Source organism: Adiantum capillus-veneris, chromosome 29 (genome assembly GCF_014529385.1).
Source record: "Adiantum capillus-veneris isolate H3 chromosome 29, ASM1452938v2, whole genome shotgun sequence".
In the NCBI taxonomy this organism is placed as follows: Eukaryota; Viridiplantae; Streptophyta; class Polypodiopsida; order Polypodiales; family Pteridaceae; genus Adiantum; species Adiantum capillus-veneris.
In genome coordinates this window covers 88,268,487-88,291,396 of record NC_140959.1, presented here as the reverse complement: position 1 = coordinate 88,291,396, position 22,910 = coordinate 88,268,487, and the positions used below count along the sequence as shown (strand labels likewise).

Sequence of the window (22,910 nt, the reverse complement as noted above, 5' to 3'; positions counted from 1 at the left end):
TCTTCAAGGGGCCCGTCGGGGATTCATACCCGCACGCGGCCGAGGGACGAGGTGTTGCTTCAAGGGGTCCTGGCACGGACGGCACCGGCTCAGGAGGGCTCGGCTCGGACGGGACCGGCTCGGGTCAAGTTGCCTTCTCGGGGGCCCGGCTCGGACGGGGCCGGCTCGGGCGTGGTTGCGTTCCATGGGTCGACGGCCGTTTGTGTTTCGCGGGTCTTCGCGGGTCTCGCGTCTCGGGTCCCTAGCCCCACGTAGCCTCAGGCTCCGCCGCACCGCCGACGGGTCATAGCGTGCCCCGGGGAACCTTGCGTGGAGTCCCCACGGTGAGCGAGTGCGTGGAGTGAGGCTAACGTGCCTAGGTGGGGGGTCCCCTCCCGTGGCCGGTCTTCGGGAGGCTCATACCCCTTATATATATCGCAGATAGATCGCTTCTACACTAGTGACTGTTTCTGTGACTCAGGTAAGACAGTTGGCATCCTGGCAGGGACCTCCTTCTTGGACCATGCACTAGTGATCCTCACAGTGACACAGACAGAGGCGGGGGAGCATGATGCTACGCATCCCTGAGAGGGTCTTGCTCGACTCTGCACTAAGAGAGCGAGTAGAGGCTCTTTGGACAGAGACTCGGATATGCAGGACTCTCCTGCTAACAGAGTGGCCTCGGGACTAGCTCAGCTTAGTCGTTTCTTTCTACAGGAGTCCTTGACTCACCTGACTGCAGCGAGAGAGGAGCAGCATCTCAAACACGGCGTTGCTTCCTTGCAGAGGATGCAGGAGCAGCATCCAGACAGTCCTTGGTTGGAGGAGCAGTTACAGCAGGCTCGCCAAGAGCTTGTTAGCATAGAGGAGCGGCACTATGAGTTTGCTTTTCACCGACAGGCATCTCAATGGACGCAGGTGGGTGACAGAGTGATTGGTGCTTTCTTCGAGGCAGTAGGACCTCGACATACGCATGCCAAGGTCAGTCAGTTAAGAAGGCCCGACGGGTCAGTTGCTTCTGAGCCAAAGGATATGCGTGCAGTTGCTACTGACTTTTACCGTGAGTTACTATCTGCAGAGCCTCAGTCAAAGAGTCAGGATGCATGCAGAGAGCAGGTGTGGAGACAGATGCCTTGCCTTGTGACTGAGGAGATGCGCCAGAGACTTGAGCTTCCACTTCAGCTTGAGGAGTTGCACACGGCTCTTAGTGCACTCCCCCGTGGTAGCTGTCCAGGGGAGGATGGCTTGACTCCCAGTTTTTTCTTGGAGTACTGGGACTTGCTTGGCCCTGATCTCTGTAGTGCTTTCTAGTACATCTTGCACACAGGAGAGATGCCTCACAGCATGAGTGAGTGTCTGATCTACCTCATTCCCAAGGAGGGTGGCTCCTTGGATGAGATTCGACAGTGGCGCCCCATCACCATCCTCAACTCAGCCTACAAAATTCTTGCCAAGGCTCTGAGTTTGAGGATCCAGCCACTTCTAGAGAGCCTTATACATGGGACCCAGACTGGTTTTGTCAAGGAGCGTAGTATCCTTGAAAACATCTTTACTTTTTGGGAGGCTTCTGCCCTAGCGAGGATCTGGTGATTCTTCTTCTCGATTTTGAGAAGGCCTACGACAGAGTTGATTGGGACTTTCTGGAGGGCACTCTATGCAGGATGGGCTTCTCAGATGCTTGGATCAGAGGGGTGTCAGTTTTGTGCAATACAGTCAAGTACTTTTGTCAAGAGGTAGAGGCGATCGTTTCATGCTCACACGTTCGGTCAGTCAGGGCTGCCCTCTTGCCCCCTTCCTCTTTCTGTTCTATGTTGAGGCGATGAACACGTTTTTGGTGTCGCAGCAGGTTGGTTTGCAGGGCTTAGCACTTCCTATTCGGGGAGATGAGCTACTGGACGTTGAGTCTACTGACGACTCAGCCTTGTACTTGGATGGCCAGGAGGCCAACCTTCACAGGTGTGAGCAGGCTCTTGAGACCTTCTGTTGTGCATCCGGCACAGTGATCAACTGGAGAAATACAATGGCTTTCTCGGTTGGTAGTGCTCCTGTGCCCGATTGGATGCTAGGTGAGGGCTTCAGGTGGATTTCCCAAGGACTGCAATTCGGTACTTGGGCTGTCAGGTTGGTCTGGACTTGTCTCCCGAGCAGCAGATGCTCCCCTCCTCCTGTCTATCAGAAGGAAGTTGTTACACTAGAGCTAAGGTGACTTTATTTGGTTGGCAGAGTAGTAGTGGCGAACCAAGTGTTGTTGGCGACTATGTGGTACATCACTTCTTGCTGGATCTTCTCGAGTTCTTGTATCGGCCAAGTAGAGAGGCTGATCAAGAACTTCCTTTAGTCACGTCCTGACACTCAGATAGCCCGAGCCAAAGTGGCTTGGCAAGTCATCACTCTTCCTTGTTCACAGGGAGGGCTTGGGATCATTGACCCAGCACAGCAAAGCAGAGCCCTTCTTGGGAAGTTCATAGTCAGGAGCTTCTTCCAGGTGAGGAGCCCTGGAAGGAGTTCTTGCTACAGCGGCTTCGTGCTAGGGTGCCTCAGGTTGGAGGCCCCTGGCGACCTTCAACCAGATGGATCTTCACAGAGATGCACAAAGTTGGTTTGAGCAGGAGACTGGAGGACCGCTTCACTGTGAGTTTGCTTCGATCTTGGGAGCACTTGCGGCGAGGCCTGGAGCAACGTCAGCCTACTTGCACGGAGGAGCGCCTGAGACACCCCCTTGTTTGGAACCCCATGGTTAGCACTCACAGAGGCCACTTGGTTGGTAGTTTGCCTCATGTTTCCTGAGGTCCCATGGCAGCAGGTCCAGCACGCTCTTTACGTGACTGGTTACAGCTTTCAGGCTTGTCAGAGGAGCTGCATGGCTTTCGGCTACATGGCATGAGAGGGGTGCAAAGCATGTGCTTGGACATCTCAGAGGCAGTACCAGCTGAGTGGCTCACACCTCTCAAGCGAGCAACGCCCAGATGGATGGGAGCCTTCATGCGACTGGAGGTTCTCATCTCAGTTCGGGCTTGCTCAGAGAATGTATCCTCCCTCTTTTTCGAGTTACGCGTGAGGGACGCTTACAGCGAGTTGCAGTAGAGGCCCCGCAGGTGGCAGAGTGCTATTTTCAGAGGATCCAGGTGGTGGGCATCTGTGGGAGGACTTGTGTCTTCGATCCTGACCCAACAGCTCTTGAGACTGGACACTGGAGACTGTGGGCTTGGGAGTGCTGTCCACTGGCACGAGTACAGTGGGATCCTGGAGAGTGGCTTTGGAGGGACCCTTTCTCTTCTGCAGACCACCCAAGTGTCCCGTTCTTTCAATACATTGTTCGACTGGGACGTCACATACTAGCAGCACACAGAGAGGCTCGCCCTGCTGCAGCACCTCATTGGCAGGAGGAGGGTCTCACAACTAAGTTTTTGGCAGCCTTTTGGGAGAGGTTGTGGGACTCCAGATAACCGAGGCGAATCACCTTGTTTCAGTGGCTGGTCACACACAGAGCTACAGCAATTGGGAGCTGGCTAGTGCATAGTGGTCTCTCGGCCGCATGTGCAGCTTGTGACCATCTTGTGGAGAGTCAGCGTCACTGTCTTTGGGACTGTCCTTTGGCACAGGAGGTGTGGCTTCGTGTTCTTCGGTTCATGCGTGTTCTTTCCACGGCTCGACAGTGCACTTGGGGAGCAACTGCTTGGTCCGCCCTCACGGGCTCGACACTTCAGTTTGAGCTATCTTCCACCAGCAGGATGATAGTGACGCAGGGGGCGACCTACACTCAAGCCTACCACAGAGCTTACTCCACAGGAGTGGTGCAATGAGAGAGAGGAGTGTTGGGAGCTCATCAGTGGCCTGACACTCTGGTTCATCTGGCGGGCCCGTTGCTTCTGCATCTCTGAGGCTCGCCCTGTGCCACCAGCAGAGACTGTTCGCGATCTTTGGCTAGAGCTGATCCACACTCTTAGAGGACAGCTCAAGAGACTACAGGGCAGCTCCGACCGCATGCGGGAGCGCAGAGAGGCTTTCCTTCGACTCTGGCGTCTTGGGCCTTTCTACACCATGGTCCACGGTGTACTCAGATGGCACTACCGACCACCTATGTGGCTTTTCCCTCCTCCCATCTCTTGATTTAAGCCTCTTTGTACAGTTGATGTTTTTTCATTGGGAGAGTCTCCCCATCATGCTTGTTTTAGCCCTCTCTCGCAGAGGTGGTTGTAGCCCTATGGGCAGTTTCATTAACTAATAGAAGGATCTTTTTCTCGGAAAAAACAAAATGGAAAGAAGTAAGCTGTCACGGTTGGTTTCCTTCCCTTGATTATTATTCAATTTTTGGGACCCTCTTTTTGAAATCATGAACGACTGGATATTGCCTAGCCAATATGAAACAACCGTTGGCTGAAAGTTTCACCCACAAAGTCAAGGCCTGGCAACCACGAGATGGTTGGGCAGATCGGCACTGGAATCCAAGTAGTAATGTCATAATAATCAATATATAATTCTCCTAAATGATTTTCTCATGTTAAACTGATCATTTAATATGGGGAAGTGCCAAGGGAGAAAAAGCTAGAATATTGGTTAAGCTAGCAGACCGGCCACAGTAAGGATCCAAAGGAGGGAAAATAGGGATCCAAAGGGGGGGCCATCTGTAAAAGAGCTATATGCAACAATGGGCTCAAAAGACCCAAGGTTCAACCCATTAAGACTTCCAAAATGCTAAGGTTTCAAAATTCAAAGGTTGTGTCCAAAGGTCAAACATTAGGGGAATTGGATGTTTTGAGTGTATCCCAAAAAGTCTTTGTCAAGCCCTACATAGGAGGGGGCGAGCCAAAGAAGCAGGGAATGAGAGAAACACCCACACACAGTCACAAGCTTCATTTGTACACAAGGGGAAAGAGGGACGCATGTCAGCTCCCTAGGCCAGATGCCCACAAGGTGTACTCAAATCCTATTGGATGGCCATGGAGGTGGACCAAATGAGGATTAGGCTAAAGCAAATCTAGTTTAATTAATTTAAAAACACTTAATAAAAGAACCAATAAGAATTAAGCTCTCTAGAAGACTATTGGACAGTCTCCAAAGGGGACCAATGAGCATTCAACAGCCCAATGGCTTACCTGATTCCTATTGGCCAGGAGGCAAAGGGGTCCAATGAGAGTTTAGTTGCATTTATTAATTACCTAAAGCTCTCATAAAAGGGGAAAGGGGGACACATGTCAGAAGGCTATCACTTATGCTGCTTAATTTCCATTGGCTGAGGCTGGGTAGGTCCAATAGGGCTGTAGCATGAGCAATTAGCAAGGGGGGACCGGCTCCATGCAAATCCGGATCTCAACTATTGTCAATTGCTTAATTTCTCTCTCTTTTCAAGTATTGTTCATGCTATCTAACTAGGTGCTATACTTTTTGTTGCTCTCTCCACCCAAGCACTCTTGTTATTCTCATTAGGAAGCTATTCTAATGAAATGCTCACTATGTTCATGCTATTTTCTGCTACACACAAGTTACTAGACCATTAAATGTTACAAGTAAAGAGGTGGCTAGGCTCAGTTAAAATCATTTAGCCCCTCAACACAACTTCATAAGTTGGTGGGTATTAGAAATTACACGATAATGAGCAAAGTGGACACATGGCAATAGGAGAGCTGAAACCGGCCCGTAGGGCGGTAGGCGTTGGCTTTCACCCGAAATTCTTTACTTTAGACACACACACACAGAGCAATTGCAAAGGAGACCTGTAACGGGAATTAACACTTAATCACACACACGGCTCGGAAGCTAGAATGCTCCGAGCAGACGCTGACAACCTGTAGGCCCCAAAATTCGCACCCCTTTCGGTATTTCTTTATTCTTTAGGAAGGTAAAGTACAAAGAAGAGTCATGGGAATCCTTTGACTGTAGCCCACTAGATACCGCCTATTTTGGCCAAATTTCGGCAACATAACAGCCCCAAAACTTGCGCGAAACCAATTCCCTTGCTGGAACTCGCTTCTACTGGCGTATACCCTCTGATTCCTGTCCAAAAACAGTAAATTCAGCATGCTGTATTTACTGGTTTTTGCCCTGTTTTCAGCCCCAAACAGTCCTCTGCCAGTGGGGCACGATTCCCAATGGTCCTGTCGTCCGTATGGCTGAAAAACAGTAAAATTACAGCGCATACACAGCGCTGATTTTGCACCTGTACAGTGAGGTTATGACCCTCACCAATGCCTGCTTTGGAGCAGCAGCTAGCTACCCCTGTTCCTGCTCAAGGAGGCTCTTGCCTCAGCACAAAAGCATGAACCCACACAACTGTACATCAGTCAAATGAGTAGCCCTCTTGTGGGGCATCACATAACTGCACGTAGGGGAGAGAGAGAGCACTGTGTAGTGTGCAGGGCATCACTCCTTGCACCACACTGTACATAAGAGGGAAAGGAAGCACTCCATAGCTCTTAACCTGTGACAAAAGCTGAAATGAGGCCTCTCCCAGCATAAAATTCAGCGCCACTTCTTCTGCAAGAGGAAAGTGCATGAAAATTCGACACTTGGCGCATTTACAAGCATTTGCCCGTTTCGGGTTCGTCGCTTAAAAATATCCTGACCGGTTGCCCAGTTGACTTCACGGCAGAGTTATAAAATGTTCCCCTAGTCATACCGGAGGTAATGACGCGAACACATTTCACGGCCCAAAATAGCAGTTCCCTAAATTTTAGGAGATGCTTCCGTTGGGCTCCCACCGGTCTTCTGACCATCTATCCTCATTGGGACTGCATCCAAAAGTGCAATGTGGCCCAACTGTCGGGTACTTTTTGTTGGTAGCCCCACCTTGACTTTACGCCTTAATTGAGTTCACTTCCTAGTATCCACCAACTTACTAAGTGCGACGGGGGGGGACCTATATGATCTTGCTCTGAGCCTAGACATCCTCTTACCATACGAATTCTAGTGCCGACCACTTCCCGTCTGCGGGTGAATCTACCGTTCACATTGGCCATACAATGTCCGACCGTTTGCTACTTCAAAAAGAGGGTCTCAAAACAAATAAAATAAACCCTATTGAAAAGAAACCAACAACCAAGGTTAGCAGTTGCCACATCTCTGTGACATGGTTAATAACTGCCACGTCCTCGTGACATACCCCCCTCTTGAAATCGCAAACGTCCTTGATTGCATACCATAAATACACGCCACTAATGATCTTGTGCTATTAACACTCTTTTATCATCGCATGTATCCGCAAGAAAGGTCGTAACATACATAGATACAAATGACTTAATGAGGCCTTCATACTTTTGCCATTTCCATCTATGGCACTGAATTCATATGTACATTTGATGTACTAGCTATATCATTACCCCTCCTTTGCACACGTTGGGTTGGGGCATAAGTAGGCTGTAACCCAAAGTCTTCAAGGTAAAGCTGCAATACATTTGGTGACTAAAACAGTTCATGCTCTTCCATCCACTTTGCATCCATAGGCGGATAGTTCTTGAACTTCACCAAATAGCGTCTTGCAACTTGTCCTTTAACTTTTCTGTCCTTATGTGCCAAAACTTGCTCAGGTACCAAGATCTCATCAAGTTCCTCAACTTCTGGCTGATCCTCAACTGGCATATCTTCTGGCACATCACCCACGAAGGGTCTTAGAAGACTCACGTGAAACGCATTATGAATCTTCCACGCATCAGGCAGTTTCAGCCTGTAAGCCACATCGCTGATCTTGTCAAGCACTTGAAAAGGCCCATAGTAACGCATGCTGAGCTTAGGAAACAACCGTTCCTTGCCCTTCATCTTCTTTAACCTTGCCTTTTCGAACCTTAACAGAACCCAATCACCAGGTGATAACAACAATTCACGACGGTGACGATCAGCAGCCTTTTTCTGCTTTGCCTGAGTCTTCTCCAAGGCAACTTTAATTTTCTTATACATCTCATCCATGTTCTCAACATATCGATCTGCCGCAAAGATCTTGTGCTTTGTATGCAAAATGGGAGGAACCTTTTTGCCGCCTTCAACAATCTCAAAAGGTGCTTTGCCAGTAGACGAATGCACCGTATTATTGTACGCATACTCAAGCATAGGCAAATATTGTTCCCACTTGCCCTTATTATCTGAGACATAGCATTTCAGTAGATCTAAGACAATAGAATTAGCCTCTTCTGACTGTCCATCAGTTTGTGGATGGAACGAAGACGAAAACTTGAGCGTAGTCCCCATGTTCTCAAACAATCCTCTCCAGAACAAACTGGTCATGCGAGGATCACGATCACTGATAATTGATTGTGGCATACCATGATACTTAAACACATTGTACATGAACAAGCGTGCCATCTGATCAGATTTTATCTTCTTCCTGACAGGGATAAAATGGGCTTGCTTGCTGAACCTGCAGATAATGGTCCATATACCATCATTCCCTGTTGGCGTCCTTGGAAGATCAAAGATAAAGTCCATACCAATGCTTTCCCATGGCTTATCCGGAATCGGCAGTGGTTGTAACAACCCTGGTGCCTTTTGCCTGTCAAACTTGACCTTTTGGCAAACTATGCATGCTCGCACAAAGGCATCCACATCTCTCCTCAAGGTAGGCCAATAGAAGAACATCTCTACCGCTTTAACTGTTGCATCAATGCCACGATGCCCTGCATACGGTGGGACATGACTCTCTTCCATGACCTTATGTCGCAGTGGCCTAGTGACACAAAGTCTGTCGTGCATCATCATAAAACCATCTCTGAGGAGGTAGTGCTCAAGATGTTGCCCCTCTTGTAACTGTTCAAAGATCCTTGCAAAATCTTCATCAGCAGTATACTGTTCCTTCATGTCATCTAACTCATGATGATAAGGAATTGACACAGCTGAAATTTGTGGCTTTCTTGATAACGCATCAACCACAACATTCTTCTTACCTTCCACATGCATAATCTGGAAGTGGAACATGGAAAGAATGTTTGCCCATCGCATATGCTTTTCGGATAACCATCTTCTCTTTCTCATTGGTTGTGTGTACAATGAGTGCCTCATCCTTTTGGGCTCCCTCGCCTCTTTTTTGATATTCTTCTTGACTACTTCGACTCATATTTCCTTGGTGGCTTCCAATTTGTCTTCGATGCTTGCGGTGAGAGCTTTGGTAATCTCTTCCTTGAGGGCTTCCTTGGCTTCCGCTTTGATCTCTCCTTCACGGCGAGGAATGTGATAGAAGCATGAGGAGGTTGATTTGCTCCTCACTTCTTCCCTTTCTTTCTTCCATTCGTCCTTGTATTTCGCTTTTTCCTCCTCCCACTTCTCCTTCTCGTTCTTCCATGCTTCCTTCTCCTTGGCGAGACTCTCCGTTTCTTTCTCGAGCTTCATAAGCCAGTTGATGATATTGGTGATGGAGGCATCGACAATTTTCTTGTTGTCTTTTGATCTTGTTGTCCAATTTGCTCATCTCCTTCCCGACCTTTTCCTTTGGCTTGGCCATCCTTCCTGTGTTCTCGACTCGTTTGCGGTCAACTGCGAATGTGTCACGGCAATATGGATGCCATTGTGTGGATGTGTGTGTGTGTGTGTGTTTTTATGTGTGTATGTGTTGCGGGGGGGGGGGTGGTGGTGGTTTGGGGGAGGCAAGGGAGGTTTGACGCGATGCAACAGACAGGGTGGTGGGCAAGCGCAGGCATGGGCAGGGTGCACTAGGGTTCCGAGAGAGAGAGAGAGAGAGAGAGAGAGAGAGAGAGAGAGAGAGAGAGAGAGAAATGAAATGAAATGAAATGATATATTAACGTCTTCAAAAGGCCAAAATGACTATGAGACCATCAGATACAAAGTGGTGTATCTAATACAATGTCCGAAGTACAAGTACAAAAAGTACTGAAAGTAAAAATGAAAACTCTAATGAAGTGTGAAATGTGAGATGTGAAAATGTAGAATAGGCCCTCAATGACAATCTGGGTGTCGTGCTAGAATGCCTCTGATCCTCTGTTGGAGTCTCCGTCGATGTAGTGTGCTCCTGTGTCTCGGTCGTGGTCGTCTCGATCTCCTGAGCTCAATCGCCCTGTCAATGAGGGTGCCTCTGGTATGAATGCGGGTACAACCTTGTGCTGGTGGTTGGTCTCTTGGCTCCCTCGATCCAAAGAAATCTGTGATCCGTCTCTGCGACTGTCGTACTCCATGTCTCCCCAACACACTGTCTCTATGTCGGTGTAGCTCAAGTAGATATAAGCCAAGGCATCTCTGGTCCTGATACCTCATGACTCTATCTAGGGGTCCAAAAACCTCCTTGAATAAGCAATGGAAGCGCCCTCGTATCTCATAATACACAGTGTAGTGGCATATGTAGTGTAGCTCTGTCTCTGGCTCTCTACCGCATAGTTGACATATCCTAGCCTCTGGTGGTATCGCTTTGAATCTACCCATCTCAATCTCCAGCTGGTGTGAGGATGTGCGAATCTGACCAATAGCACATCGCAGACCATGAGATAAATGAGTGTCCATGTAGTTCGGACGAATCACAAACCCATCCCCTGAAAGTTGGAGAAGGTGCTCTTTGTAGAAAGCCATCTTCGTGCCCAACTCCTGTATCGGCTCTACCCATGTCCTCCTGGTGTCCAACTGTATAAGATCCTGACGAATGAGTCTAGTGATCTCCGTCCGTGTGACTGGCAGGGAGGGTGGTGCATCCAGGGAATACTGAAAGGGAGGCAATCTATCCATGCTAAGACCATGCCTCTGAAACCATGAGGTGACAGGTCATCTGTGCATACCAACATGATGCATCTCCCTGCATCGCTAACTGTCTAGAGGACTCAAGAGCCAATCTAGTATATCTGCCTCTATGTGTATCCCATAGACTGTGCATAAAGGACACTGATCTGGTAAGAGCCTCAATCTCTATAGGAGGGGCGGCTACCTCCGCTCGAATAATCGCATGTGGTACCGAGGCCTTGGCTCTAATCATCCGGGATATCAAAAATACCAAGGGTCTCTCCATGTTCCTCCAACTGTCATGATTCACAGATGGTCCCCAAACTTGGACCCCATAAAGCATAGCTGAAGCAACCAAAGTATCAAAGAGCCATAGTTTTGTTCGTGGTTCTTGAAATTGAACCTGCGAACACATCCTCTCTAGCCCTCCTAATGCCGCATAGGCTCTGGATAGTCTAGTCCTTGCTGCTCTCCTCAGGGTAAACCTCGGTCCCGTGAATACCACCCCCAGATATGTATATTCATCTCTGTACTCCACAGTGTCCTGGCCATATACGAGTGTAGGTGCCGATCTCTTGACCCACTGTGGTGTGGTGTTAAACACCATAACCTTGGTTTTACCAAGGTTCACAGACAGTCCACTATCCTCTGCAAAGTTGTGCAATGCATCCAAATGTCTTTGCATGCCCTCTGGCGACTCTGACATTAACACAATATCTTCAGCATATAATAATAAAGGGATCCATGTCCCTGCCAGCTGAGCGCCTCTGTCACCCTCTTTGTCAATGTAGTCAGAGACCTCATCTACATACATACCAAAAAGTGTAGGGGACAAAGACACCCCTGTTTCACTCCAATAGTGGAATGAACAATGTCAGAAATCCCCTCAGGAGTGCACACCCGTCCATAAAGCAACAATACATCCGTCCCCCATGTGCCCGACCCTCCTCAATAATGGCTCTGAGTGTAAGAATATGGTCCAAAGTGGAGAAACCCCTCCTGAATCCAGCCTGTCCTGCTGCTCGTATGCCCTCATTTTCTGCCCATTTACTCAGTTGTTGTTCAAGAATGGATGCATACAACCGTGCCAATGTTTGCCCATTCATAATAGTACGTTAGTTCCCTGGTACCGTGGCGTCCCCTGCCTTGAAAAGAGGTACAATAGTAGATAATCTCCAGGACTCGGGTAGTCCCTCACACATGACACGGTTAAACAACCGCGCAAGAACCTCTGACAGTACATCTCTAGCATGTATCAAGTCCTCTGCCACCAAACCATCATGATCATATGCTCTCCTAGTCCTCATCCTGTGAATGGCGTTCTTCACCATCTCAGTGGTAAAGAAGGTACTAGTGGCTGGACATGGCTCTAGAGGGTCTGGTAATGGTGGTTGCCCAGGTACTGTATATAATGATGCTGCATATTGACCCCAAATCTCGAGAGAGGTAATCACTGGAGGAGGTGAGTGCTCATGGAAGAGATGCCAGGCCTCACCTGAATCTCGGCTCAAAAAGAGCTGATACAAATCACGTTCCATCTGGGCTAAAATGGCCCGCTTCTTCCGTCGCACTAAACGCCGAAGGGCAATCCGAGACTGTCTATATGTAATGACTCCAAGTATAAGCTCGCTCTGAATCTGAACTCTCATCTCTCTGCACTCCTCATCATACCAACTATTCTGAGGCATGTTCCCAGAACGTCTTCTCTGATCTGGTTGAGTGTGTGGGTATGCCTCTACTGCTGCCCCATGCAAGATCTCTGTCAATAAAGTGGTGATCTCCTCCACTGTATATACAGGCTCGGCTGCCCCCATTCGTCTGTAAATCTCTTCCACATAGACTGAATCCGTCTCTGGTGTAAAAGTATACCGTGTGTGTGCAATCCTCCGTGGTGTCTGAGAGACACTATACTAGAAAGAGACTGAAAAAGTCAGGAGAGCATGGTCCACTGCTATTCCAACAGGCCTAGGGCCCACACTGAGATCTTGAATATGAGAGATGAAGCTCGGTGAAGTCATGACATAGTCCACTGTACTGGCCCCATGTCTGTGTGGAAAGCATGTGAATCCCCCAGACGAAGGAAAAATCTCTAGACTATTAAGTATGGCCAGACCATGCGTAGTTGAAATCTCCATGAGATATCTCCCATACTCTGTGTGCTCTTTATCTTGTGAGTGTCTGTCAAGTCCCATCTCCGATATATCCATCTCTCTAAGCATCTCCTCCGAGGTATCATAAAATACCGTTTGGGAGTTGGCCGTCCTGGCATTAAAGTCTCCCAAGAGAATGATATCTCCATCTCTAGAGAAATCCCATATGTCAGCATCAACTATAGAGAAAGGGGATTGCCCTCTAGGTGAGGTATAGACTGATGTGCTAGGGGGAAAGTAACATATAGCAATGTATAAGAATCTGCCTGTCTCAGCTCTCAGTCTTACCCACATGTATCTCGCCTGGTCATCTCTCCGGACAATCTGTAATAGCGGCTGCAACTCTTCCTTGAATAAGACTGCTACCCCTCCTGAACCTCGACTTCCACACTGGGATCTAGCGTCTGGCCGACAAACTGTCTCCCATAAATAGCCAGTCACACTTGGCATCAACTGTCCAGATTTTTGATGTGTCTCCGAGTAAAAGACAATGTCTCTATTTCTGAAGCTATCTTCAAAGGCACCCACATCTAGCCTATATGATCCATTACAATTCCATGCCGCCATCCGGAGTGTGGTCCCATATGTCTCGCACCGTCATGCTGTGCGTTTTTCCAAAACCACTACTTTCCCTCCACTGTAAAAGGCAATTTTTCCCTTCTCCCTTGCTGCCTTGATCTCTGGCATCAACTCTTGCATATGTGCTATTTGTGCTAAAGTAAGGTCATCCCCCATAAATATTCCAGTTTTCTTAAGTACTGGTCTCTTGTTCAAAAATTCCTTCCTTGTTTCCAAAGTCGGGAAACGCAAAATAAGTGCTTTCTCTTTGACGTTTCCCTTCTCATCCACTCCCTTCTTTCCTACTCTCCAAGCACCTGTGTGCATAGGTTCTGGGATGCCCATGCGCTGCAAGAGTTCCTTCACTTCGTCTTCTACATTTTCGGTGTCTTTGATACCAGTAATACGCACATGGAGGGCTCTAGTCCTCCTCTTCTGTTCCTCCTCAATGGTCATATTGATGATGGTAGAAGTCTGTGCGGCTTCTGGCATCCGGGCCTTTCCTTTCTTTGCACCTTCAATCCATTTTTCTGCTTTGTCAACTTTATCCTGTGTTTTAGAAAGGCGCTCCGCCCATGAGGAAGTCTCTTTCAAGTTTAGTTCTTCCCCTTCGCGCAGAGTTTTCACCTGCTCCTTAATATCTTCGAGCTCCTTTAACATCGAGGGCTGATTTCCCCCTTCCGTTTTGGGCATAATTTTGCACGCTGCAAGTTCTCCTTTAGGCTCTTCAATCACTGCATCTTTTTCCTTCATGCACTTTTCCACATTGGTTTTCCAAGATTCAAAGCTTGCAATTGCCTCATCCAACTTTTTCTGCATAATACATTCCATTACATTCACTTCTGCCCGCATTAGAGCCTGCATCTCCCCTTTCACAGATAGATACATCTCATCATGCTTACCAAGCATCCCTTTATCGAATTCTTTCCTCATATCTGCATACATAGAATTCTTATAACTCTCTGCGTTTGCGTACATCTCTTTCCTGATGTCATCTCTCATAAAGCCGAGCTCAAATTTAATCATCACTTGAACCCTCTCCATCATTAAATCATCTTGGATTCCGACGGTTTTCCCTGCCCGCAATGAGCTTGGCGAGGAGAGTATGCTATCTCTGTTCCTCCGCTTGAAAGTCGCTTTCATTTTTTGTGGCGTGGTGAAGCCACTTGCATCACCATCCTCGACTGGTTGGTCCATCCGAGAGAGAAGAACAAAGCGAGCACTGAGTCAAGGCCCTCACCAGTTGAGATCTGGCCTCCTCCCTGGTTGGCCTTGCCCTCGTCACCAAGTCCTCGCCCTCGTCCTGGCTGACTTGATTGCTCTCGTCCTCGCCCTGGCACTGGTCTCGTCTGGTCGCCCTTGGCTCTTCTAGCCCTCTCCCTTGGTAGGCAGCTAGCTCTCGCCCTTGGCACAGCCCGCCCTCGTCCTTCAGAGGTTAGGGCCCTCGTCCTCGCCCTTGGCAAGCTGCTCGCCCTCTTGACACAGGACCAGCAGCTCGACCAGGTCCACCTGCTCGTCCTCGACCAGGTCCAGCAGCTCGCCCCGCCTTCGACCAACAGCTCGCCCTCGTTCCTCGTCCAGCAGCGAGAGAGCTCGTCCCTCGTCCTCCGTTTAGCAAGTTGGCAGCGCGACGAGCTCGTCCTTCGTCCAACAAGTTGGCAGCGCGAGAGGGTCCTTCGTCTCAGTCTCCTCCCCTCAGGCCTGCTCGTCCTCGTCAGCCTGCTCGCCACATAATGCTTGCCCTCCTCAGGCTGCTCGCCCTCGTCCAGCTGCTCGCCTCATGCTGCTCGCCCTCGCCGCAGGTTGCTCGCCCTCGTCCAGCAGGTGCAACTTGTCCAGTTGCTCGCCCTCAGGCCAGCCCTCGCCCTCGCCCTCGCCCTCGCCCTTAGGCCAGCTGCTCGCCAGACCCAATGCTAGAAAATGGCACCCAATGCTATAAAGAGAGAGAGAGAGAGAGAAATAAAATGAAATGATATATTAACGTCTACAAAAGGCAAAAATGACCTATGAGACCAAAACGATTACAATGATAAGTCTAGTACCAAGTCTGAGAGAGAGAGAAATGAAATGAAATGTTATATTAACGTCTTCAAAAGGTCAATGTGACCTATGAGACCAGAAAGTTACAATGCGGTGTATCTGATACCAAGTCATATTAACAAAATAAATTAAACTAGGATAACAAAATATAAATATTGCGGGATCCTAAACTAAGCATGACAATGTGAAGACAATATGGGAGGGGAGTAGAGATCCATCTTCATCTGCACTTTGAACGACGCAAGAGTATGGCTTGAATCCTTTGCCGTAGTCTCCTTCGAAATTGTGTAGCTCCTCTCCTCCCTCGGGGTCGTCTAGATCTCCCTAGCTCCAGTGCTCGGTCTATTAGAATGCCAGTAGTACGGGTAGACCTCTCCATCGTCGCTTGTTGCTCCTCTGTCTGTTCTTCTGGATGTACAGTATTTAGTGTAAAGAAATCTGTGATCTGTCTCTGGGGGTGTCTCTCTTCAACTCTCCTCAGTAAGGTTTCTCTATGCTTGTGTATCTCAAGTAGATAAAGCCCAAGACATCTTTGATCCTCATAACTCATTACCCTAGATAGAGGCCCAAAACCTTCTCTGAATAGACAGTGAAAACGACCTCGTATCTCATAGTACATTGTGCAATGACATATGTAATGTACTTCTGTCTCTGGCTCTAGATGGCATAAGCCCAATTGGCAGGGATCCAACAGTGAAGTCCTCCCATATGTCATCATCAAGCATAGAGAAAGGAGACTCTCCTCTATGTGACGCATAGGTTGATGTACTTGGAGCAAAGTAGCATATTGCAATATTGAGAAATCTGCCTGTGTCAGCCTTCAATCTCACCCACTTGTACCTTGCATGATCGTCTCTCTGTACAATATTGTACAATCGATTGGGAATCTTCCCTAAAAAGAACTGCTACCCCCCGCTCCATAATGACACCTTCCCTTCTCTATAGAAGGCTATCTTTCCTTTTCCCCTTGCCGCCCTAATCTGTGGCATAACTTCCTACATGTGTGCATGTCGGCAAGCTGTGATAGAGGGAGATCATCACCAAGGAATATGCTAGTCTTCTTTAATGTTGGCCTTTTCTTCAAAAATTCTTTCTTCGCCTCAATAGTGGGAAAGCGCAAAATGAGAGCACGTTCCACACCTCCACTTCTTTTACCGACTCTCCATGCCTTTGTGTGCGTTGGTTTATCTATTCCCATCGACTCCATGAGCTCCCTTACTTTTTCCTCGAATTTATCTCGATCTTTTATACCAGTAACTCTCACATGTACAACACACGAGCGTCTCCGTTGTTCCTCCTCTAGTGTCATGTTGATGATGGTTGGTGTGGGGGTTGATGTCTCCTTCCCTTTTCCTTGCTTGGCGACCTCTATCCACTTCTACGCTTCATCCATCTTCTTCTGCGTCTTGGTGATCACCTCCACCTACTTAGACGTCGTTGCTTCATGTTGCTTCTCATTGATCGCATGTACTTGCTCCTTGATGACTTTGAGCTCTTCGATCACTGAGGGCTGAATTTCTCCTTCGAGTTCCCCTCTTGTCATAACCTCAGCCAACTCTTTTTTAAGGGTCGATACATCCTCTTTGATCGCGTCGATTTCAGCCCGCATGTCCTCTTTCTCCACTTTCCATTGTTCCTTGTTACTAACTTGCTTTTGCCTTTTCCTCCCTCCAGCCTTCCATCTCCGCTTTCCACTTCATCTCTTTTTCCATCTCTGTGAGCCGTTTGTGTGTGAGCATGAAAGTCACCTTTAGCGTCTTGGGGGGTGTTTTGTTGTGTGGAGAAGCCATCATCCGTTGCTTGTATCTTTTCACATAGGTGTGCCACCTCGTATTTGTGTGTGTGTGTGTGTGTGTGTGTGTTGGGGGGGGGGGGGGGCTGAATGGGCTGGATAGTAGCCACAAAACAGCAAGGGGGATGGCAGCACACGCGAGGGGGGGCAGTGGATGGGCTGCCTGCTAATGGGCAGCAGCAGTGCGAGAAGGGGTGCTGGTCAGCAGCAGTGCGATGGAGAAGAATACGTAGTAGCAGCAACGCGATGGGCCGAGAAATGAAATGAAACGATATATTAACGTCTACAAAAGGCCAAAATGACCTATGAGACCAACTGATTACAATGATGAGTCTAGTACCAAGTCTGGGTACAAACAAAGAAAACTACAAACAAAGAACTGATAGGAGTGCTACCAACTCCTATGGGTGGCTGGTAGGCTGAGCAATGGTATCATGCCATAAAGGTACAAAGTGGGGATAATTGTCACCATGATACAATATAGCAGTAGCATGAAGCCTATCCTGATCGACACTCTGGGTGTCGTGCGAGAGAGAGAGAGAGAGAGAGAGAGAGAGAGAGAGAGAGAGAGAGAGAGAGAGAGTTGGCAGAAGGCCCCTCGTTGCTATACCTTTTGGCGGGCATAGCCTCCTACAGCACCACGCTCACCACCTCGACAACTGTCTCTCCGATAGTCTCATAGGTTTCAGCTACCCAGCTGGTTCAACCACCTGGATATACCCTCTACTTCACGACATTTGCCTAAGAGTACCTCACATTTGGCTATAGAGACTGACTTCCCACCTCTGCCATTCTCACCAGCCCCTTCTCCCCTTCCACCCCCACCCACTCACATTGTAGCACCATCACTCCTTGCCACCCACCCCAACCCACCTACCCTCACCCATGGCACTCCATCCTCTCTACCTCTATTGTGTGCCCCTCCACCCCTTAGGTTCCTTGATCCTTCATAGCTTCTATGCTACCAGCTTGATAGTTTTTTAGAGCTGAGTACAGTGGTAATAGCACTAGTCCGTTATTGGTTCGGCTCTACATTTTACGCTGCTGCACAAAAGGCACACTGTCTTCTAGGTAGTAGGTAGAGTCCCATGCTCTCCTTCTCCCCCCCTTTTGTTGGTACGGAGACATGGACAAGGTTTCAGTGATGGATTTTTTTCTTTGCCAAACCTTGCAAGCTATTGAAACTCCGGCAGGTTGCATTCCATCCTGCATTGCTATAGACATGGTGACATAGAGCTTAGGAGCTATACAGTGGTTCCGTATAGAGGATTGCTACTGTTTACCTTTGGTTTTGTCTGTGGACCATACTACCCCTATCCTTGGCGAGGATCGTGCATACTTCTCTCGGTCTTGGAGGATGCTTCATTGTCTCATGTGATTCACGATGTTTAGACACGCGGTGGTTGCGCAGATCTCGCGTCCTATATGGTTACATGCATCACTGCGTCTTTCTAGGCTTGCAGACAGACAGCTGAAGAGCGGCGACGAGCCTATTCCGCAGGGAGTGTGAGTTACAAGACCATTTAAGTTGCATACGCTGGCAACTCCAGGAGTTTCCAAGAGATGAGTTCCTAGGTGAGCGCGAGGTTGATACCAGGGAGACACTTTGTCACGTTCAACTTGAGAAATTTGAATTCGCCTATCATGCTTTGGTCTCAACATGGATATCCAAAGCGGATAGGATGAATAAGGATTTGTTTGCACACTTCTGGGAGTGTCCCAAGGGGACTTCCATTAGATCCTTATGTGATTCTGCAAAAAATTATGTACGAATCCTTATGAGATCCTTGACATAACTTCAAATTATTTTGAGCATTTGTTCATTGCCGATCACCTTACTGAAGATATTTCGCGTGCCAGAGAAGAGGTGTACAGCTTGTGGTTACAGAGGCTATGTGCCGTACGTTACTAGCCCCCTTCTCTATGTAGAAGATGCATGACGTAGTGTTTGGCCGAAGTGGTGCCTCTTGTCTTGGAGAGGATGGGTTGACTAGACAATTCTTTTTGCATTGTTATGCTTTCAGGTTTATAGCCAGATGTCGGCCTCTATGTGTTAGGAACTTCTTTCTCTTATACCGAAAGGCGGAGATATCGTCTCTCCGACAATGGAGACCAATCACTCTCATGTCTTTTGTGTATATGATCTTTGTTGGCATGATCAGTATGCGCTTGAAACCCTTTATGCCCGATCTCATCCATGCGCCGCTCTCATGTCTTTCGTGTATAAGATCTTTGCTCGCATGATCAGTATGCGCTTGAAACCCTTTATGCCTGATCTCATCCATGTTTTAGAGACAGATTATGTGTAGGACCGTTGTATTTTGGACAACATCTTCACTTTCTATGAGGCAATCGAGTGGCTCGTCAGATAGATTAGTCTTATAGCGTTCATGCTTCTTGATTTTGAGAAGCCTTATGATAGAGTAGATTCGGGTTTATTGGATGGCACTATTAAGAGCATAGGTTTTCCCTTGTAGTGAATCAGAGGTGTATGTGCATTATACCATATTGCTTTAAGCGCTACAACGATTAGAGGTCACATTAGACGGCGCTTTCCTCTGTCTCGTTCAATCCAATAGGGATGTCCCCTGGCAAAACTGGCCTGTAGCCTTACTAAAGGGCGGTAAAACTTTGGCTTTCACCTGTAATTAGACCGTTTAACTTTCCCTGTACTTTACGACACAAAGTAATTTCATAAATAAACCTGTAACTTGAATTCACCACTTCAAGACAATCCGCAACTTAGTAGCTAGAGCGCTCCCAAGTAGACAATGACACCTTATAGGCCCCAAAGAGTGGTGTCCCTTTTAGTATTTCAAGGTAGTTCCAAACGTATTGTACGTAGTGGATCTGTACGTACTGTATGTTGTTCCGTACAGAAAATATTTTTATCTACGTAAAAATCCGTACTCTTTAAAAAAAACCTCAATTTCTAGGAAATTTCCATTAAAAAACAAGATTACATGCATTATCTTTTAGAGACATTTCAAGACATCTCTGTTTATGTGCCCAAAAGTGTACGGAATGGCTCGGAAACCCTCTCAATGGCCTTATCTCCCAAAAAAAAGATTTAATTTTTTTTGACTTGTATGGGTTGATTCGTACCGTACGGATCGTATAGTACGGCCGTACGGTACGGAACGGACCTGTACATACATTTTGAAACAACCTTGCAGTATTTCTTTATTCAATTGCAAATAAACGACCGAACACTTTCACCTAAATCTCACCAAGCTGTCCAAACCTGTCAAAGGCTGTAATTGCAGGTTTTCTACCCATTTCATAACTGCGCCAAAACCCCAATAGGTCATAAGTACATGTCTAGGACAAATTCCCTTGCACTTTAGAAGCCTTCTGATGAACTGCAAGTGAATTTCAGCATGCTGTAATTTCCTGTTTTGGTCACTGTCAGGTGTCCTAAGCCCTGTATAAGCAACCCAAACCTTTCTCCAGGCTCCCTTGTGATTATCTTGCAGTTTCGGTGCAAAAAGTTAAATCTGCGAATAAACACAGCAGGCCGTAAGTTTATGTTTGGGATCGTTTTGAGCGGAGCAAACTGTAGCGCAGATAGTGTGTCGTGCTCTCTATAGTGGGTGCTCCTCAGTGCAATGTGCGTGACAATCTCACTCAAAACAGACTGAAAACAGGAAACAATAGACAACAACTGAGCTCACAGAGACACAACAGCAACAGTAGACCACAACAAATGACTCGACTATCTCAGAGAACTGATATAGACTCTGGCGTGGCAGCACACTCAGCTCCAGCCCAGGACTCTCAGGTACAATGTACAATGGGGTGTCGAGGCTCAGATGTGCAAGGATGTTGAATAAGTGCTATGTGTATAGACTCACTCTAGATGACTACGTGAAAGATAATGATGCAAATGACCCAAAACAACTACTCATATGTACAATCATAAAGACCCCCAACGGCTCATAAATGTCCAGTCAGCTAAGTCTATCTCCAAACTAAGTGGTGGTGGTGACCTGGCCACGATGTCCACTAGACCACCGTCGGTACCCTGCCACGTGTCACTCCCCAGCCAGCCTAGATGGTCCGTCCAGTGTGAACCAGATCAACTGTACCAACTGTCCAACTATCTGTCCTGTGAAGTGACACTGTAGCCCTGCTACACGTAGCTCGCCATAAGACTGGTCACCGTCTCGGTGAGCCAAACACTGAAAAACTGCAAAAAGTAACCATATGTACAATGAAAGGAGTAGCAAGCAGTGCGGTCCTATCACCCAAAAGAAAGCATCGTTGCCACTGCTGCACTAGAAGTCTCCACGGCTGGGGGAGCCATCAAATCGATTGTGTAACATTGCGGCTATGTTCTAAACAAACTGGCTCCTTGTGGTTGGAGCAGCCACCTGCTGCACATCGGATGAAAGCACCTGTCCTGAAGTGTACTCAGGACACCTAGTGACACAACCATGGCGGTGTGCACCAGCAACACCGTCACAGCAAGGAACGCTCTGCACCTGTGGTACCTGACCTTGAGGCCCCTGCGAAGTATAGTACTCGAATGGGGGCTGTGTGTACGATCCCAAGAACTGCTGAGAGGGACCTGCTGATGCGCCTACATACCCTGCAGGAGTCTGGACCTGTGAAACAGAGAAGCGAGAGATTGTGGGTTCGAGTCCCACCGTGATCGCCAAAATGAGAGCACCTGTAGCGCAGATAGTGTGTCGTGCTCTCTATAGTGGGTGCTCCTCAGTGCAATGTGAGTTAAAATCTCACTCAAACCAGACTGAAAACAGGAAACAATAGACAACAACTGAGCTCACAGAGACACAACAACAACAGTAGACCACAACAAATGACTTGACTATCTCAAAGAACTAATACAGACTCTGGCGTGGCAGCACACTCAGCTCCAACCCAGGACTCTCAGGTACAATGGGGTGTCGATGCTCAGATGTGCAAGGATGGTGAATAAGTGCTATTTGTATAGACTCACTCTAGACGACTACGTGAAAGATAATGATGCAAATGACCCAAAATGACTACTCATATGTACAATCATAAAGAGCCACCAACGGCTCATAAATGTCCAGTAACCTAAGTCTATCTCCAAACTGAGTGGTGGTGGTGACCTGGCCACGATGTCCACTAGACCACGGTCAGTACCCTGCCACGTGTCACTCCCTAGCCAGCGCAGAGGGTCCGTCCAGTGTGAACCAAACCAACTGTACCAACTGTCCAACTGTCTGTCCTGTGAAGTGACACTGTAGCCCTGCTACAGGTTGCTCGCCACAAGACTGGTCACCGTCTCGGTGAGCCAGACACTGAAAAACTGCAAAAAGTAACCATATGTACAATGAAAGAAGTAGCAAGCAGTACGGTCCTGTCACCCAAGAGAAAGTGGCGTCGCCACTCCTGCACTAGAAGTCTCGACGTCCGGGGGAGCCATCAAATCGATTGTGTAACACTGCGGCTGCTCGACTATGTTTTGAACAAACTGGCTCCTTGTGGTTGGAGCAGCCACCTGCTGCACAGCGGATGAAAGCACCTGTCCTGAAGTGTACTCAGGACGCCTAGTGACACAACCATGGCGGTGTGCACGAGCAACAACGTCACAGCAAGGAACGCTCTACACCTGTGGTACCTGACCTCGAGGCCCTTGCGAAGTATAGTACTGGAATGGGGGCTGTGTGTACGACCCCAAGAACTGCTGAGAGGGACCTACTGATGCGCCTGCAAACCCTGCAGGAGTCTGGACCTGTGAAACAGAGAAGCAAGAG

At 48.1% G+C, this 22,910-nt stretch overlaps 1 protein-coding gene and 1 pseudogene across 1 annotated transcript in view; both read right to left on the bottom strand.

Moving 5' to 3' along the window:
• LOC147419544 (uncharacterized) overlaps positions 1-22,910 on the bottom strand; it is a 58,456-nt gene that overhangs the window by 3,941 nt on the left and 31,605 nt on the right. Inside the window, exon 7 of the mRNA XM_086505435.1 lies at positions 20,394-20,660. The gene's annotated coding sequence lies outside the window, so the exon portion shown is untranslated. The remainder of the gene's footprint in view (positions 1-20,393; positions 20,661-22,910) is intronic.
• On the bottom strand, positions 16,277-16,764 carry LOC147419545 (uncharacterized; annotated as a pseudogene).